A 20365-nucleotide genomic window follows, 5' to 3' on the forward strand; every position below is an offset into this window, starting at 1 on the left:
TGCAAAGAGAAAGCCATCTATCATCAACCTCCAGAAACGCCGCCGGCATATCTGGGCCCAAGATCAGCTAAGATGGACTGATACAAAGTGGAAAAGTGTTCTGTGGTCTGACCAGTCCACATTTCAAATTGTTTTTGGAAATATTCGACATTGTGTCATCCGGACCAAAGGGAGAGCGAACCATCCAGACTGTTATCGATGCAAAGTTCAAAAGCCAGCATCTGTGATGGTATGGGGGTGCATTAGTGTCCAAGGCATGGGTAACTTACACATCTCTGAAGGCACCATTAATGCCGAAAGGTACATACAGGTTTTGGAACGACATATGCTGCCATCTAAGCGCCGACTTTTTCATGGACGCCCCTGCTTATTTCAGCAAGACAATGCCAAGCCACATTCAGCACTTGTTACAACAGTGTGGCTTCGTAAAAAAAGAGTGCGGGTACTCTCCTGGCCCGCCTTCAGTCCAGACCCGTCTCCCATTGAAACTGTGTGGCGCATTATGAAGCGTAAAATACGATAGCGGAGACCCCAGACTGTTGAACAACTGAAGCTCTACATAAAAGAAGAATGGGAAAGAGTTCCACCGTCAAAGCTTTACAATTAGTTTCCTCAGTTCCCAAACGTTTATTGAGTGTTGTTAAAAGAAAAGGTGATGTAACACAGTGGTGAACATGCCCTTACCCAACTTATTTTTCACGTGATGCAGCCATGAAATTCCAAGGTAAATATTATTTGAAAAAAAAATATAAAGTTAATGAGTTTGCACATCAAATATCTTATGTTTGTAGTGCATTCAACTGAATATGGGTTGAAAAGGATGTGCAAATCATTGTATTCCGTTTGTATTCACATCTAACAAAATGTCCTAACTCATATGGAAACAGAGTTTGCAACATTCGCGGCTTTTACATACAAACCTTCATACAACCAACATTCTTTGGCATTTTTGTTGCACGTGGTTCAAATCAGTAAGTTAAAAAGTTACAGTCCTCTGGGAAGGGCAAGTTTACCTGCAGTCAAAATAAGTGATTTGTTATGTTTGTATACACTCTTTCTCGTTTTTCTCATCCTGTTGAAGGCTATAATTTTGTACCCACCAAATTTTAAAAGAAAAACATGTTTTTACATTAATTAGCCGCACATTACTATAAGCCCCAAATATATACCTTAATTGTTTCCAAACGGTGCCTGTAACACAACCGTAAAATAGTAGTCAAACAAAACAGAAGTCATCGTCACGGACCCACACTCAGCTAAACAGACTTAATGACTCCATGCTGATATTTTTTGTGTATTTACAAAACTGAAACAATACAAAATGCCATTATAAGTTAATAATACTAACACAAACTCTTGTAAAAATGTTAGCATATTTGCTAATGCTAACGACGCGAGCTTGATTACATTACGGTAGCACATACTGTACAAATATGCATTAAAACACTCCTACAGACATCATACTTGGGACGGTTTAGTAAGTATGAATTGTTTTACTTTCATTGTGAAACTTACAAACGTTGCTTCTAGTTATCAATGAAGTCTGTTGTTGTCTCTCAGGTAAATTAACCAAATACCTTTTATGAATGGTTTGAGGCTGCAAGTTCAAACAACAACCTTCATGCCGCCGCAAAAGAGGGTATGGCCATTGGAAATTGAGACTCAGCATTCGGGATAACAGAACACGACATGAGGAGAACCTTCAAGAGGGTAAATACCAGGAGAGCCACAATGCCAGACGGCATCCCCGGTTTGTCCTAAAAGTATGTGCTGACCAACTGGCACCGGAATTCACAGACATATTCAATCTGTTCCTTGAACAGTCCGTCATCCCCACCTGTCCGAAAAAAAAACACCATTGTCCCGGTTCCAAAAAAATCTGCCCCTGCCTTCCTCAACGACTACTGCCCCGTAGCCCTCACCCCTATTGCCATGAAGTGCTTTGAGAAGCTAATCAAGGACCACGTATGCTCCTCTCTCCCCCCTCTACAGACCCCCTGCAATTTGCATACCGCCCAAACAGGTCAACTGACGATGCAATAGCACACGTATTGAATACCGCCACCTCACACCTTGACGAAAGGCTGGGGAACTCTGTGAGAATGCTGTTCATTGACTACAGTTCATTATTCAACACCAAAATCCACTCCAAACTCGTCATCAAGCTCAAGAACCTGGGCTTGAAATCAACCCTCTGTCAGTGGGTCCTAGATTTCCTGACAGGCAGACCACAAGTGGTGAGAGCAGGGAACTGCACCTCATCACCTTCAACACCGGTTCCCTCCAGGGCTGTGTTCTGAGCCCCCTCCTCTATTCACTCTACCTACATGACTGTGTGGCTAAAAGCACCAACAACTCCATTGCGGAATTTGCTGACAACACAGCTGTGGTGGGCCTGATCTCCGAAAACGATGAGACGGCCTCACTGATTGAAGTGGAGAACCTGGCACTGTGGTGTCAGGAGAACCACCTCCCTCTGAACGTCAGCAAGACCAAGGAGATCATAGTATTTTAGGAGACAGGGGAAAGGAACTACAGGCCACTCAGCATAGACAGGACGCCGGTTGAGAGTGACAAACTTCAAATACCTATGAGTGAAATATCAGAAGACCTGTCCTGGACGACACACATAGACGATGTGGTGAAAAAGGCACAACAGCGTCTCTACTTCCACAGAAGACTAAGGAAGTTTAAGCTAAACCACAAGATCCTCAGAAACTTTTTCTCATGCACAACAGAGAGTGTCATGACTGGAAACATCACCTCCTGGTTTGGGAATAGCACCGCACACAACCGCAACAGACTGCAGAGAGTGGCCAGATCAGCCGAGCGCACCATCGGAGGTGTGCTCCCAACCATCTGCAACATCTACACCAGTCAGTGTATATCCAAGGCCAAGAGGATAATGAGGGACTCTAGCCCATACTTGCCAACCTTGAGACCTCCTCCGATTTCGGGAGGTGGGGGGTGTAGTCGGGGGTGAGGTGTGGGGCGGGGCGTGGTTAAGAGGGGAGGAGTATATTCCCCCTAGATTCACCAAGTCAAGTATTTCACATATATATATATATATATATATATATATATATATATATATATATATATATATAAAATACTTGACTTTCAGTGAATTCTAGCTATATATATATATATATATATATATATATATATATATATATATATATATATATATATTTATATATATATATATATATATATATATATATATGTGTGTGTATTTTATTATATATAAATAAAAGAAAGACTTGAATTTCAGTGTTCATTTATGTACACATTTACACACACATAACACTCATCTACTCATTGTTGAGTTAAGGGTTGAATTGTCCATCCTTGTTTTTCTAACCATATGCATGTACAGTAGATGGCAGTATTGTCCTTTTTAAGAGTGTCACAACATTGCTGTTTAGGCAGACAAACTGCTTTACGGTAGACGAAAACGGACTAGTGTTGTTGTGTGTTGTTTTACCGCGCTGGGAGGACATTAATGAAACTGCCTAACAATAAACCCACATAAGAAACCAAGAACTCGCCCTCGATCATTCTACAGTTAGAACGTCGTTGGGCAGGCACGCTCTTTATACACGTCACTGAGGTCCGCATGGAGCTGGACGGGGGGTGGCCTCCAGCTCCGCCTGAATTTTGGGAGATTTTCTGGAGAAAGTTTGTCCCGGGAGGTTTTCGGGAGAGGCGCTGAATTTGGGGAGTCTCCCGGAAAAACCGGCAGGGTTGGCAAGTATGCTCTAGCCACCCAAGCAACTGCCTCTTCTCACCGCTGCGGTCAGGCAAGCACTACCGGAGTCTCAAGGCCAACACGGAGAGACTCAGGAGGAGCTTCTATCCCCAAGCCATCAGACTGCTCAACTGCACCACTAAATAACACTTTGTTACAATTGCTCAAAACCGCACGCACAAGAATCACTTTACTTACCACTGTTATTACCGGACTGCAATACTGTTCATTCAATGACTGTAAATAATGTAAAAACAAGAGTATAAAGAAGTCATACTGTTCCATTACCTTTGTTCATCCTACTGTCACTACTCAACTGCCAAATAACTGTTGACACCTTAATATCTGTTGCTTCCTATACTGTATATACTGTTATACTATTTGATATTGCACTGGTACTGTATTGACTACTGTACTTCTACTTGTACTGACACTTAACTAGTTAACTTATCATGCAACGTATTGTTGTGTGTATTCCAATTTTTGTATATTTATTTGTATTTAGTGTATTAGATTCTGTAACCAGTGTTTGGATCCCACTGTCCGCAATATCTGAAGTGCATGGAAAAAAGTATTTCACTGTGGTGTACTCTGCATGTTTTTTGATTGATACTTTTATTAGTAGATTGTACAGTACAGTACATATTCCGTACAATTGACCACTAAATGGTAACACCCGAATACATTTTTCAACTTGTTTAAGTCGGGGTCCACGTTAAAAATGGGATCACATGGGGTCCATGTGAGAAATAAAACTTGAAACTTGTTATTGCGCTAATGCCAAAAATGGATTAAAAATAATACTTTATCTTACCCTTTCTTGTGTGCAAGTCTAAACTGTGTCATTCATACAGACATCCACCCCTTCTACAATCAAGCACAAGCAGAACATGCAAACTTCACACAGAAAAGCCTCAGCCAAGATGAAATCGCCAACGCAAAGCAGACAAATGGATGGTGACTTTATAACACCCATTTGAAATTAAAGCGTGACAGGTGAAGAGTTTACATGTCACAGCAACGTCAACACTGTAGTACAAACCTGAGTTCAACCCTTTTATTTAATTCCATCCTCTGGGCACAGCAATTGATTTATACTTTGCATTTCAAAACCGTATACATCATACAACAAAATGTGTGCCGACATTTAGACACCACGCCCCTGGCGCTCTCCTTCTCCACTCTGCTAGACTGGCTGACTAACTAACCGGCTGAATGAATGGCTGCCTGTCATTTTAGAACATCTGAGCTAAAAATGTATCCTCTGGTTTTTGCTCCCTTTGGGTTTTTGGCACGTTGTAAATATGGAATCAACACACCCCAGAAATACGGCTAGAAAAAAAAATGCGGTTGTTTCAAAAACATCAAGGTGAAGAGGCTGACTGATAAAAAAAAATCAAAGGCCTGTATTTTTTAATTTTTTACAGATACATCAAAGAAAAAAAAGAGAGGAAACACTCATTTTCACTGGCACAAACCGAGAGATGTTCCCTTCTTTGCTTGTACTCTGTTTAATATATGCATCAATAAATACACTTCTTTTCATAATTTCCTCTGAGAAAATTTGCAAAGTAGAGATTCAAATAGCATTTTCTTTTATGTAAGAAACTTCCTTTCAGACTTATTTTGAGCTTAGTAGCCATTAAAGGGACTGTTTGCTCAAAGTTACATTTTTTAAACAAAAAAATCTAACAAGAACCCCACTGGCAAGCTTGTTACCAATAGTGTTTTAAGTAAAACATATGAATAATAAAATATACAAAACATATACTCTGTCCAATGGGCTAACCGCTCCTAGAGGTCAGGTCTAATGTGAACAGGGCCCTCGACGGTCCAATACTTGGCTACAGAAGCTAGCTCTTGGGACGGGAAATGTCACCATGCTGGTGCGCAAGGTGGAGAAGTTCCAGCTGGATATAGTTGGTCTCACTTTGAGGCACAACAAGGGCTCTGGAATCAGTCCTTTCGGGAAGGGCTGGAGTCTCTCTCACTCTGGCTTCACAAGCAGTGAGAGGTGACGGGTTGGGGTGTAGCAATGCTTGTTGCCCCGTGGTTCAGATCCTGTATGTTGGAGTTCAACACAGCAGACAAAAGAGAGTGCGGGTCCTGAGTGTTTGTGCTCGCACACCAAATAGCAGAGTAGTGTTTTGTCGTTGGATTTTTGCACTCATGGTAGATTGTCCATAACCAACACTATGTTCATACATAAGGCTGTCTATATGTGCACTGGGCACCACGACACCCTAGACCACAGTTCAGTGATGGACTTTGTGGTTTTGTCATCGAATGGGATCGGGATGTTGTGGATCGGTGCAGGAAATACTTCGAAGACCTCCTCAATGCCACCTACACTTCTTCCTATGAGGAAGTAGTGCCTGGTGTATCTCTGGTGGACTCCTATTTTTGGGGCTGTTATTGCTGAGGTATTTAAAAAGCTCCTTGGTGGCAAGCTCCCGGGGGTAGATAAGATCCACCCAAAGTTTCTTAAGGCTCTGGATGCTTTGGGGCTGTCTGGGTTGACAAGACTCTTCAGCATTGCATGGGCATCGGGGGCACAGGGGGGCTTTGTAAACCAAGAAAGGCTAAGTCTGACGTACCAATACTTGTTTTGATATGTGCTAATAGAATGTTATTATCGACGGTATCGAAAGCAGCGCTGCGATCAAGTAGCAGCAACATAGACGATGCATCAGCAGCCATAGTGATTTGCCCTGAAAACTGACTGAAAGGGTTCATAGCGATTGTTTGATGCTAAGTGTTCATTTAGCTGCTATGCAATTTTTTCAAGGATTTTTGAGATAAAGGGAAGGTGGGACACCGGCCGGGTAGTTTACCATGAGGTCAGAATCGAGGTTAGGTCTTTTGAGCAGAGAGTAAATAACTGCTGTTTTGAATGTAAGGTGAACAGTACCAGTGGAAATTGATAAGTTTCCCAGGAAGTGGGTCAAGTAAACATGTTTGTTTTGTACCATTTACGAGTCGCAGGAGTTCCTCTAATGTTATTTCTTCAAAAAGAGAGATTATTTTGGAGCTCAATATCCATTTTAACATACATTCCTTTCCGCGTTAATAGAACCTAATTGTATCTGGGATGCACTATCTTTAATTTCCTTTCTAATGAGTTAAATTTTCTCAGTAAAGTCATCAGCCGAGCGGGTGGAGCTACTGGGAGAGTCCGTTATTGGGTTAGCAATGCTACTGTATTAAACACATATTGAGGATGATTTTTATTGAGGCGGAAGATATATGAGTAGTAATTAGTTTTAGCTGTGGTAAGAGCGGATCTATACGTTTTTTTAAACATCACTCCATGCTTGATTGAAAACTTCCAGTTAAGTCGCACGCCATTTGCGTTCCAGCTTTCTACTTGATAATTTTAAGAGTTGTATTTTCGTCTGTGAACTAGAGGGTACACCTTTTAGGGGCCTTTTTTTAGCTTTAGCTGTGCTGTAATATCAACGGCGTTGTGCAAAGCATCATTAAAGTTGTTAGTGAGGTTATCGTTAGAGCCTACATAATTTGGGGATGGTGCCAATACCGAAGGCAATAGGCCAGCAAAAGTCATTGTTGTGGCAGCATTAACCTGGCAGCTGGTAAAGCATTAGTTATTAGTAGTTTGTTGACATTGAGTCAGAACCGGAGCCATGCCGCGTGCCATCCTGCTTTAAGACCTCCACCATTGTCCCTGTCCCCAAGAAAACACAGATCACAGGACTCAATGACGACAGGCTGGTTGCGCTGACGTCTGTGGTCATGAAGTCCTTTGAGCGCTTGGTCCTGCCCCACCTCAAGGACATCACCGCCCCCCTCCTGGACCCACTGCAGTTCGCCTACAGAGCCAACAGGTCTGTGGATGATGCAGTGAACCTGGCCCTCCATTTCATCCTGGAGCATCTGGACTCCCCAGGAACAAACGTGAGGATCCTGTTTGTGGACTTCAGCTCTGCCTTCAACACCATTCTCCCTGGACTGCTACGAGACAAGCTCTACCAGCTCAGTGTGCCCGACTCCCTCTGCAGTTGGATTTATGATTTTCTGACAGACCGAAGACAGCATGTGAGACTGGGGAAGATTGCCTCGGACAGTCGAACCACTAACACTGGTGCTCTTCAGGGCTGTGTACTTCCCCCCCTGGCTTTTCTCCCTGTATAAAAACTGCTGCACCTTCAGTCACCAGTCGGTAAAGCTGCTGAAGTTTGCGGATGACACTACCCACATCGGGCTCATCTCAGATGGTGATGAGTCCGCCTACAGGAGAGAGGTGGACCGGCTGGTGTCCTGGTGCAGCCTCAACAACCAGGAGCTGAACGCCCAGAAAACAGTGGAGATGATCATGGACTTCAGGAAAGTCACAGCCCCACGATCCCCCCACACCCTGATTGACTCTCCTACCCCCGTTTCCATTGTGGACTCCTTCCGTTTCCTGGGCACCACCATCACCCAAGACCTCAAGTGGGAGCCGACCATCAGCTCCCTCATCAAGAAAGCCCAGCCGAGGATGTACTTCCTGCGACAGCTGAGGAAAGTTCAGGTGCCGACCAAGATGCTGGTACAGTTTTATTAGGCCATCATCGAGTCCATCCTCACCTCCTCCATCACCGTGTGGTTCCCTGGCGCCACAGTCCAGGATAAACATCGACTGCAGCGCAGCCATCGTACGTGCTGCTGAGAAGGTGATTGGCTGCAAGCTCCATCCCTCCAGGACCTGTTCTCCTCCAGGACCAGGAGATGTGTGGGTCGGATCACAGCTGACTCTTCTCACCCTGGACACAAATTATTCTCCCCTCTCCTCTCAGGCAGGAGACTAAGGTCCATCAAGACCCACACCTCCCGCCACCTGAACAGTTTTTTCCCCTCGGCCATCAGACACTTGAACAATACCAAGATCTGATAGCTCACTTACAGCTCATCTTATTACCTATTCTGTCTTATATGTCTTTCATGTTGCACGATTGCTCCAAGAAAAGTTCATAGTTTGTGAACCCGTTCTCACACAATGGGAATCAAAACTATTCTGATTCTGATTCTGAACTTTAATTTTTATATAGTGGTTGGACATTACTTTAGTGAACGGGTGTACCATAACTTTTGAGGTGGCGACAACACGGAAAAGTACTAGACCTATCGTATTACCGTTGCGATGCGTGGATCCCCAACCACTGGTACCGGTTCGTGATGCAAATACTACCAGACCGCACAAAACTTGAATTAATTCATGAACTACCTAATTTTCTCTGACTTAACTTTCTTCTGTCCCACTAAACACACCAATAAGCGTGTTAATATATTCATTTTATAACGCCTTTGTTATAGTACATGGGATAATGCACATAAATGGACATATACAATGTTAATGTGCCAGATTGTAGCCAATTTCCTTCTGCAGTGCCCTGCAGGGTAATTGAGGCAGGGATTCTTAACATTTTTGACCTCGGGATCCAACTTTTCCACTACAGAGGAGCCCGGGGACCACTCCAATATTAACATTTAATTAGTAATCTACTCTTAATATTGATCATATTCCATAAGTATATCTAACCTACTTACAATTTACTACTATCAAAAGATATAAAAGTATGTGTTAATCACAAAAATTATAATATTAATTTAACAAATAAAGCTTAGGCTTAGGTCAGGCTGATTTGAAAAATAAGTACTAACCACATAGCTTTGCAGTGTAAAAGCTTATAATAATTTGGGAAGTTAGTACCCTCATTGCAGCCCCTCTGAATGTTTTATTTTTTTTTTTTAGATACAAATTTGGAAAACCTGTTTATTTCCATTTGAACAAAGTCCCGTTTGCAGGAACATGCATTTTTGGGATGAGCACCAGAACTAGTGGGTTAGGCCCAAGTAAACGGGCCAAATCTCACACTGCCTTTGCCAAACAGCTCATGCTTTTTTTGCTCTTGGGTCTTGTTTGGTGGACTGAAAATGTTATCAGTAACAACAAAATGACTAACTGTGTTTATTTTACCATTTATTATTTTAACAAATAGTCAATCGGCCCAGTACCTTTTCTAAACACATACACTCTGGTCACGCATTGCTGTGGGATGGAATTCTACTTGTCTCAGGTTGTAGCTCGTGAAGTGCAGAGCGGTACCAAAATATCGATACTGCTAATACAATTTTCTCAAATCAAAATATTGATACTTTTGAAAATGTAGTTATTTGAGATTATGTATCCTTATTAGGATCATGGCATAAAGTATCTAAATCATTAAGATCGTATCTTTTTTTTTTCCAGCCACTCAGGCAAATCATATTGTTAAAGGAGATGCTCATATTTGCTGCAGATTTACTTTACCAATTAGAAATGTGGATACAAGTGGAGCAATACAAATACAAATAGAAATAGCACAAATGATAATGAATAATTTTTAAAAAATCCTCTAATCAACAATATCATTATTTCAAATGCAACAATACATATATGCAATGATAACTTGAATTACAAAAGAAAGCATATAGATGGAGGGGAAGAAAGAGGAGCAAACTCTATTAACCTTGTACATTGTTATAGTAACAATAGGTTAAGCTTTGTCAGTGTGCCGTGTTTTACCCAGTTTCTCCTTGGGGAACAATTTTAATATACTGTATGTTTGATGAAAGGTGATTATATGCATGAGTTAATGTATGCCAATGTGCTTGTATATGTACAGTATATGTATATGTATGTTTGTACTGTGGTAAATTATACCGTGTGCATGGAGAAAAATCTAATCCCAAGAGGGGCTGGTAAAATCCCTGCACGATAACTTAAAAATAAAGACACCTTCAAATCGTTTTCTGTGTTTAAAAACCGAAGAAGCACATTCTGAAAATTTACAAATCATAATGTTGTTGTTTTTTTACACTTACATGTTGTGGTTAATAGTAGTCTATCTTTATTTGTCGTTATTTATATTTTCCGAATGAATGAGGTGGTATTGTTCATCAGTCAATTGATATAATGTATCCCGGAAGAGTTAGGGATGCATGGGATTCTAGGTATTTGTTCTGTTGTGTTTATGTTGTGTTACAGTGCGGATGTTCTCCCGAAATGTGTTTGTCATTCTTGTTTGGTGTGGGTTCACAGTGTGGCGCATATTGGTAAGAGTGTTAAAGTTGTTTATATCACAACCCTCAGTGTAACCTGTATGGCTGTTGAACAAGTATGCCTTGCAGTTGTTTGAGCGTTAAGTCAGCAGCCGCACACTAGCTGTGGCTGGCCGACACTCAGATAGCTTAGTATTAAAGCGGATGCGACGACATGGTCGAGATGAAGTTTAAGGCATTACCATCACGGCGCTCTCTCAATATTGTTGCCTGGGTGAAAATCTGAGAATGTTATCCTGGGGATATTTCTTGGAGAGGCACTGATATCCCGAAAACCTCCTGGAAAATTGGGGGGATTGGCAAGTATGCAGCTGAGCCACATCAGAGTGATCCAAGAGCCACATGCGGCTCCGGAGCCGCGGGTTGCCGACCCCTGACATACATACATACAAATCATTCATATTGCAACATCCAGTTGACTCTTGTAGAAGAGCTGTTCCTTGATTCAAACATTTTAGGTTAATTTGTATACTTAGCAAACTCATCCCGCGGGCCGGATAAAACCTGTTCGCGGGCCTGATCCGGCCCGCGGGCCGTACGTTTGACACCCCTGCTTTAGAGGATTATTCTACCAAGGATATATGCTCTTAGTTAGCTTCAGGTGCAGAAGTCCATCACAAGCTCTCTAGAGAGTAATGGCTCTCGCCCCCATGACAATTGGAATCCTAATGGAAGGCAGGTTTGGATTTCTAGAGTGATAATAAAAACATTAGCAACATTTGGTAGGAAGTCCTCACAGGTAGGAGTAGAGGTTAGGGTCCTGGGATCACCCGACTCAAACTGATAAAAGGAATCCAGGCTCCAAGGCTAGAGTTACGAAGAGTGGGGGTTTTCGTGTAAGGGGTATTTAGTCACAGTGGTCCGTGGGGACTTCAGAAGAGTAATCAGGCCCATACATACCAAGGTCTCTGCACGGGAATGGCAAGCCACCAGACCACAGTCCCAGGACCCTGCGCCGGCCGAGGAGGCAATGAGGGGCGTGCTTCACCCCGGAATTCCAACCCACCTATGCATGTGATGTGGGAGTGTATAAGGCCCCCAGAGTGTCTACTGTGTAGTTAAAATTAGGAGGTCAGCCATTATAGCCGACCTCCAGTCCCTATTGATGTGTGTGCTGTAGTGTGAATGAAATATGTATGCAGGTGGGAACTAATTATGCGATTAAAATTGGTGTACATCAAAGCCATGGTGGGTCCCTACCATGCCGAGCCCCCCAAACCCTAAGTCTCTAACATGCAGTTTAAATTGAGGGATGGACGAGCAGGAGAAAAGACAGGAGGACTGTCGCCCCACAGCCGCATCCTCATCTCCCCGCCATGCCTCCCCGCAGGACAATCCCTCGAAGTCCTGTATGTGAATGTGCGAATATGCAAGAGGAGCAGAGGGCCGGGACACTCCCCCAAAGCCCCCAGAGTCCATGCAGGAGACAACCAAGAAGTACGGCTAGGATGCCGAGCCCCCACAGGCGATCCAAACCAGGCCAACATAACACCACGCGAGTTTGCCCCTGACCAAACAAAGCCAGCGCCCCTCCATTCCAACCCGACTCTGCGGAGTCCACACTAGTAACTCCATACAAAAAAACTCTGCAGCTCCCATGCTCAACGCAAACACTGCTTCCAAGCTATCCACACAGCAATGTACTCAAATGAGTCCTCTCAAGGGGAAAATAAGTCAACACATCCCGCCCTCATGTCAGCACCCAAACCAGCCAGCAAGCCAACGCCAGCCAGCCCCCACAATTCCATCAGCAAACAGCCACCAATTACAGACCCCCGACCACTCAAACCAAACACAGCAACGCCAACCTGTAGTACCAGAGCAATAACCACAACCTCCGCCCATCCGCAGTAGAAACACTTGTGCTCGCCAAATTAAGATTGTGTCTCAATCAGTGTTTCTAAACCACAGGGCCACCGAGAGACCCATCAAAAAATATCTGTTTCCCAGCAGTGGTCCATAACTTCCTTCAGTAATGACAGGCCTTGTTCATCCTGTGATGGAGATACGACGTCATAACATCACACTACATTCGTACATGTACAAAAGTACATCCATACAAGCAGTACATTGGTGCAAACCATTCGTAAACTGCCGTGCTTCTCATCCCACATATTCATATTCCTTACAAACAGGGCATGATATAAAGCAGGTTTTCCAACAGTATATTTTTTTTAGCAAAATCCTTCTTAAAAAAGCATAATAATATACCAAACACAAATTGCCATTTATTTTTTTACTACATTTCTGGGATGTGGATTCAGATCAGGGAATGGAAATTGTATTCTCTCCCGGACAACATTAATAACTGTGCAGCACAACTGTTTTCAATCTGTGGACAAGAGATGTATAAAATATCAATATTAGTTTGTCATGGAATCCGTAAATATGAGCTCCGAGTGTTATTTTTGCATCATCCAATTCTCTCCCATCTGTCATGCTGCTGACGTTTGCTCATGTTTTTCGCTCCCAAATAGAGTGCACAAACTTGCTGGCATGTTTTCAGACAAACAATGATTGTTTGCTTGTTTTCTGAAAAATCGAGGAGGTTTAACATGCAGATTTTATGAATCTTAGAGAACTGCATTTCAATATGGTGGGTGTATTGAAATGTCAAATTTGCTTGTGTAGGCCGCCAGTATTGTAGATAATTGGAACATTCTATTCAGTGGTTGACTTATGTGCGTGTAGGTGTTGAGGGTGGTTTTCAGTAGGTTATTATACATCAGTATTCCTTAAAAAGATACATGTTTAAACCCAACAAATTGCTATCTTTCCTTCTCCTTATGTCACCAGTGATGTGTGCAGAACATAAACAGAGACACCAACTTTCCAGGTATACCAGAGGACTCATCTAGTGGCTTCTTGACCACACAAAGTTTCTGGAGCACAGCGGAACCTCTAAAGTTTAACGCAGTCTGCCCAGTGATGCTTCTTTCTTTACATTTAAACATTAAATATCATATCAATATCATAAAAGTATACAAATAACATTCATTCTTTAATGTTTACATTTGTACACTGCCAAAACGCAGGATAACAACTAATATGTAAACATTTAACAGCAGCAACATACTGTATACAAAATATAATAATACATACTAAATATATAATATTTATACATATAGATATACACATGTGTACATTAAATTCGGCCTAGAAAAAAACCCTCTTGCCACAATAGCACATACTGCATAAATCTTTTTAAATCTGATGGCTTCATCTGGCCAGGATCTTCAGGTCTTACTGGATCGATTCGCAGCCGAGTGTGAGGCGACCGGAATGAGAATCAGCACCTCCAAGTCCGAGTCCATGGTTCTCGCCCGGAAAAGGCTGAAATGCCATCTCTGGGCTGGGGAGGAGACCCTGTTCCAAGTGGAGGAGTTCAAAAACCTAGGAGTCTTGTTCACGAGTGAGGGAAGAGTGAATCGTGAGATCGACAGGTGGATCGGTGTGGCGTCTTCAGTAATGCGGACGTTGTACCGATCCGTTGTGGTGAAGAAGGAGCTGAGCCGGAAGGCAAAGCTCTCAATTTACCGGTCGATCTACGTTCCCATCTTCACCTATGGTCATGAGCTTTGTGTCATGACCGAAAGGACAAGATCACGGGTACAAGCGGCCAAAATGAGTTTCCTCCGCTGTGTGGCGGGACTCTCCCTTCGAGATAGGGTGAGAAGCTCTGTCAGTCTGGAGTCACTCCACACATCAGAGTCCAACTTCCCAGGTGTTCCAGTAGAAGAAGGGAAGGTGCAGAGCGGCTATCACTGTGCTGGATTCACAGGGACATTTACGCATTGCCTGGCCAAGGCCATTTGAGAGTGTCGAATTGTAGATAAGGATTGTTGTTGCTTTGAGCGAGCAGACACAATCTATTGTTTTATCTGACCTTAGTTGATCAATCTTTGCATTTCGTAAAGCGTCTCTCAGATGTAATTACATTTGTTAACTCTGAGATCATTGCAGTCTCTGTGCTCAAGGCCCTGACCATTCCATCTAACGTGACAGGCAACTTTTGGGTTCCTTCAACAGCTGCCATAGTCTTCCGAATTAATCGATCTCCCAAAGCAATGCTCGGTCTAATCAACCAAAACCCTCTTATCGAAGTTCCAAATAGATAAATATCTTCAACGTCCTTAACGGAAAGCAGTGTCAGACACAGCTTGCCATTCCCCCAAACCTCTGCTTTATTTCCCCAAACCTTAACTATAAGAGAGGCTCTTAAAGTTAAGACAAGACAAAAGACAGCAGGCAGGGGAGATAGAGAGAGGGAAGGAGTGCAACCACCTTCATCAAGAGCCAGAGAGAAAAAAAATTGTTGTTAAGTAGGTTAGGGTTGCCAAACTTGCCACCATCCCAATTAAGTAATATCAGCAAATGAGTCAGCATGCCTTGCATATTGCAGTCTGCAGCCCAAAAAGATATGAGGTAGTTTCTCAATGTTTTTCCTGGCCATGATCCTTTTCTTGGCCATGAGATTCTTACATCTGCCTTGTTTGGTGTTGATGGTACTCAACATACTGCAACTCACCAACAAAGCAGTTCTTCAGAACCTTATTTATGAGGTTTTTAGGGTGTACTTACATTCGACCAATCGCACCGAACTTTGGCTCTATTTTCATCTTTTTGTAAAGTCTGGAATATTTGGCTGACGAGGCTAGAGTTCCTCCATGGTTGTCCTAAAAAACGTAACATAGCCCCTTTTACAGCAGTTACTGGCACTCTATGACACCCACTATAAAGCACAGCAAACTAATTGAGAACATGTACATCAAAATGCAATGAGCAAATAAACACAAAATACACAGCTCTGTAAATTATTACTGTTTAATTTCAATTTGAACAAAGCATGATGTGTGTGTGTATGCAACATGTATGACATATGTGCTATGCTCTAACAATGGGGAATTTCAGGTATCCTGCCCAAGTTACCGTAGTGATGATATCTTAGTGAAAGGCGCACCACCTCCTTTATGACCTTTTCTAACCTAAAGATATGTAAGAGTAACAGGGATAGGAAGATAACAAAACACATAAAGAACATCAAAAAAGGCATTTTAAAGGGGAACATTATCACAAGTTCTAAAGGGTTGAAAACAATACAAATCAGTTCCCAGTGGCTTGTTGTATTTTTTGAAGTTTTTTTCAAAATTTTACAGGTCTCGGAATATCCCTAAAAAAAGCTTTAAAGTGCTTGATTTTCGCTATTTGCGATGCGACTAGTCATTTCCCTGTGACGTCATACAATGCTGCCAATGTAAACAAACAATTGCGAATACCAAAGCAAGATATAGCGACATCAGCTCGGATTCAGACTCGGATTTCAGCGGTTTAAGGGATTCAACAGATTACGCATGTATTGAAACGGATGGTTGGAGTATGAAAGTATTGAAGAAGAAACTGAAGCTATTGAGCGAATAGCTATTGACGCTATTCATAGCCATAGCATGGCCGAATAGCTGCGTTAGCATCGCCGGTAAAATGTGCGGACCAAACGATCAGGACTTTCGCATCTTGTGACACTGGAGCAACTTAAATCAGTCGATTGGCAAGTGTTTTTTTCGCATTAAATGTGGGTGGAAGGAAACGTAATATAGTTGCAAATGCATCTGCAGGTTATCCATACATCTCTGTGCCATGTCTGCTTTAGCACCGCCGGTAAATAGCATGTTTGCATCGATTAGCATAACATGTTAGCATCAATTAGCTGGCAGTCAACATCAACAAAATTCACCTTTGTGATTTTGTTGACTTTATCGTTGCAAATGCATCTGCAGGTTATCCATACATCTCTGTGCCATGTCTGCTTTAGCACCGCCGGTAGATAGCATGTTAGCGTCGATTAGCATAGCATGTTAGCATCGATTAGCTGGCAGTCACGCCGCGACCAAATATGTCTGATTAGCACAGAAGTCAACATCAACATAACTCACCTTTGTGATTTCGTTGACTTTATAGTTGCAAATGCATCTGCAGGTTATCCATACATCTCTGTGCCATGTCTGTCATCGCCGGTAAAATGTGGAGACACTCCCGCACATTCAATGGGGATCTGGTGGCAGACACTTTCGCATCTTCGGGCCAGTGGTGCAACTTGAATCCCTCCCTGTTAGTGTTGTTACACCCTCCGACAACACACCGACGAGGCATGATGTCTCCAAGGTTCCAAAAAATTGTCGAAAAAATGGAAAATAACAGAGCTGAGACCCCATGTTTACAATGTGTTGAAAATGAAAATGGCGGCTGTATTACCTCTGCGACGTCACATTCTGACGTCATCGCCTCCAGAGCGATAAACAGAAAGGCGTTTAATTCGCCAAAATTCACCCATTTAGAGTTCGGAAATTGGTTAAAAAAATATATGGTCTTTTTTCTGCACCATCAAGGTATATATTGACGCTTACATAGGTCTGGTGATAATGTTCCCCCTTTAAGGGTCAAGGAAAACACAACAGAGAGAAACATTAGCAAAAACAAGGATTTTTAAGTCCTGAATAAATTTGAACCAATGTCACATAAATGCTCACATATGTCTCCTGAGAATCCTGATCTATCTGGCATATGAACGTACAGTAATAATACACAATTGTGAGTGTGTGGTCTGTGTGTGCGGGAGCACAAGAGGGAGAGAGATTAAATCAACTGATATGAATGAGAGAGAGCAATTGAAAAATGGCGGATGGGTGGAGGGGGGAAGATAAACTCCAATATAGTAATGGAAAAAGAATGACGTTGGAAAAAGCAAGAAGAAAAGTGCTAATTGGTTCATATAAAAAGAATAAGTTCTATAAATAAATGGGTTGTACTTGTATAGCGCTTTTCTACCTTCAAGGTACTCAAAGCGCTTTGACATTACTTCCACATTTACCCATTCACACACACATTCACACACTGATGGAGGGAGCTGCCATGCAAGGCGCCAACCAGCACCCATCAGGAGCAAGGGTGAAGTGTCTTGCTCAGGACACAACGGACGTGACGAGGTTGGTACTAGGTGGGATTTGAACCAGGGACCCTCGGGTTGCGCACGGCCACTCTCCCACTGCGCCACGCCGTCCCAAAGCATTGGCTTATTAATAGCAATATTTCTAAAATGATGAATTTCTTTTGCATTGAATGTTGCATACTAACAGGATCTATACTTATATGTGGATGTGGTTTAAATTAGGGCGCTGCCTAGTGTTTATAATAATGTCCAAACAGTCGTGGTTCAAATCTATGTTGCAGCCTCTCTGTGCAGAGTGTGCATGTTTTCTCACTGTACACATTTGTGGTTTTGTTTGGGTATAACTGCCTCTCACTCATTCAATTTGAAGCTAGGAGACCACATATCTGCATGCCTGAATACATTATATCTTTTGGTGTACCCCAGGAGTCAGTTTTGGACGTTGTTTGAGCACACTGCAGATAGCCCTGCTTAGTCCCACTCCTTAATGCTACAGTCACACGCAGGCTTCTCACAGGAATAAAGCAACAATGATAACCTTATCTATTATGTGTATGTAGCTGGGATAGGCGCCAGCGCACGTATAACTCTAATGATAAGGACGGTGATACATTATGGGACCAGTGGAAATGAAGACCCATAACAGACAAGCTTCCGGTTAGTGTGCAGCCCTTTTAGGTACACCTTCAGTTCCCCCATTCTGCCATTACACAAGTGCTGTCTTCAGTCTGCTGTCACTGTCAACATGAAAAGTGAAGTGAAGTACCACATTTTTCGGAGTATAAGTCTCTCCAGAGTATATACCGCACCTTCCGAAAATGTACAATAAAGGAAAAAAACACATATAAGTCGCACTGGACTATAAGTCGCATTTTTGGGGGAAATGTATTTGATAAAACCCAACACCAAAAATAGACATTTGAAAGGCAATTTAAAATACATAAAGAATAGTGAACAACAAGCTGAATAAGTGTACGTTATATGAGGCATAAATAACCAACTGAGAACGTGCCTGGTATGTTAACGTAACATATTATGGTAAGAGTCATTCTAATAACTATAACATATAGAACATGCTATACCACCAAACAATCTGTCACTCCTAATCTATAAATTCCATGAAATCTTATAAATCTAGTCTCTTACGTGAACGAAATAAATAATATTTTTTGATATTTTACGGTAATGTGTTAATAATTTCACGCATAAGTCGCTCCTGAGTATAAGTCGCACCCCCGGCCAAACTATGAAAAAAACTGCAACTTATAGTCCGAAAAATACGGTATATTCATATAGGCTTTTCTCTAGTGACTCAAAGCGCTTTTACATAGTGAAATCCAATATCTAAGTTACATTTAAACCAATGTGGGTGGCACTAGGAGCAGGTTGGCAAAGTGTCTTGCCCAAGGACACAACGGCAGTGACTAGGATGGCGGGAGCGGGGATGGAACCTGGAACCCTCAAGTTGCTGGCACGGCCACTCTACCGACCGAGTTATACCGGCCCACAACATGCAACTCTCAACATGCAGAGTGCAGTAAAGTCCTTGCAAATATGCTCCCTAAGGTACTGCTGCTCAATATCTTCACTGGAGATCTTTTTTTTTTCTTCTTTTTTACCAGAGGGTGCGACATGTTCTTATTACAATAAAAAAAAATAAAAAATACTACACACAACCCATTGACCTACTTGGTATTCAGGTGGAGGAAAACATGGGCCTTTTACCCCACCAGGAGGACATTTTGTACTCGTACTATTTAGAACAGATCTTCTTGGTTCCAGGGGCATTTTACTATATAGCATTTAAACACCCCAACAACCAGCTGTGGAATATAGAGTAGATTATTGTTGGTCCCAGACCCAAAAAGATAGGATCTTTGCATCAAGAATATGACTATCCTTTCCACAACAGTATTCACTTTGCTAACATAGTGCAGTTTCTTGCTGCCCTCAGTCTCCTCTTGAATAAAATGTATAGTACAGCCGCACGCCAAATAGGACTTTAAGAACTGGATTCACTCATTATTTTTGTGTGCTGTTGTGACCAATGTGCAGTGGTTTTCGCAGTTTCTCAGGGTCATGTGTTGAAATGAAGCGCCTGCTAGCTCAGGTATGCCACCCAATATATACTGTCTCAGTATATGTGGCAACTAAGAGTACCACAGCGCCTTGTTACATTTTTTCGATTTATTAATCTGATTAGGAAGAATAATGATGTCACACGAACATTAAATACACCACATATGCTGTCAAACTTTTTTTTTATTGCAATTATAGTTGCTCTCAGAGGGCCGCTTTTATCATTGAATATACATAAATATAAATGTATAATAGCCTTTTAACACAATTTGCATACGCAAATGTTCTTGATTATTATATTTTGATAACATATTGATGGATACCAAAGTTTGAAATTATAAGCCAAGATAACAAGCAGATTATTAAGTATTTATTTTAGATAAACCCATTTAAAGTTGTTTGGGACATGTTGTTGCATAATTTGATAATTAGGAACTGTACAACATATGCAATTTCATGCAAAAAAACAAATACATTTAGCCAGTAAGTGC

General features: G+C 42.1%; 1 protein-coding gene across 1 annotated transcript in view; it reads left to right on the forward strand.

Moving 5' to 3' along the window:
• Positions 1 to 20365, forward strand: part of LOC133538691 (CUB and sushi domain-containing protein 1-like) — a 1135806-nt gene that overhangs the window by 335132 nt on the left and 780309 nt on the right. The window lies entirely within an intron of this gene.

Source organism: Nerophis ophidion, linkage group LG02, assembly GCF_033978795.1.
Source record: "Nerophis ophidion isolate RoL-2023_Sa linkage group LG02, RoL_Noph_v1.0, whole genome shotgun sequence".
Lineage (NCBI taxonomy): Eukaryota > Metazoa > Chordata > Actinopteri > Syngnathiformes > Syngnathidae > Nerophis > Nerophis ophidion.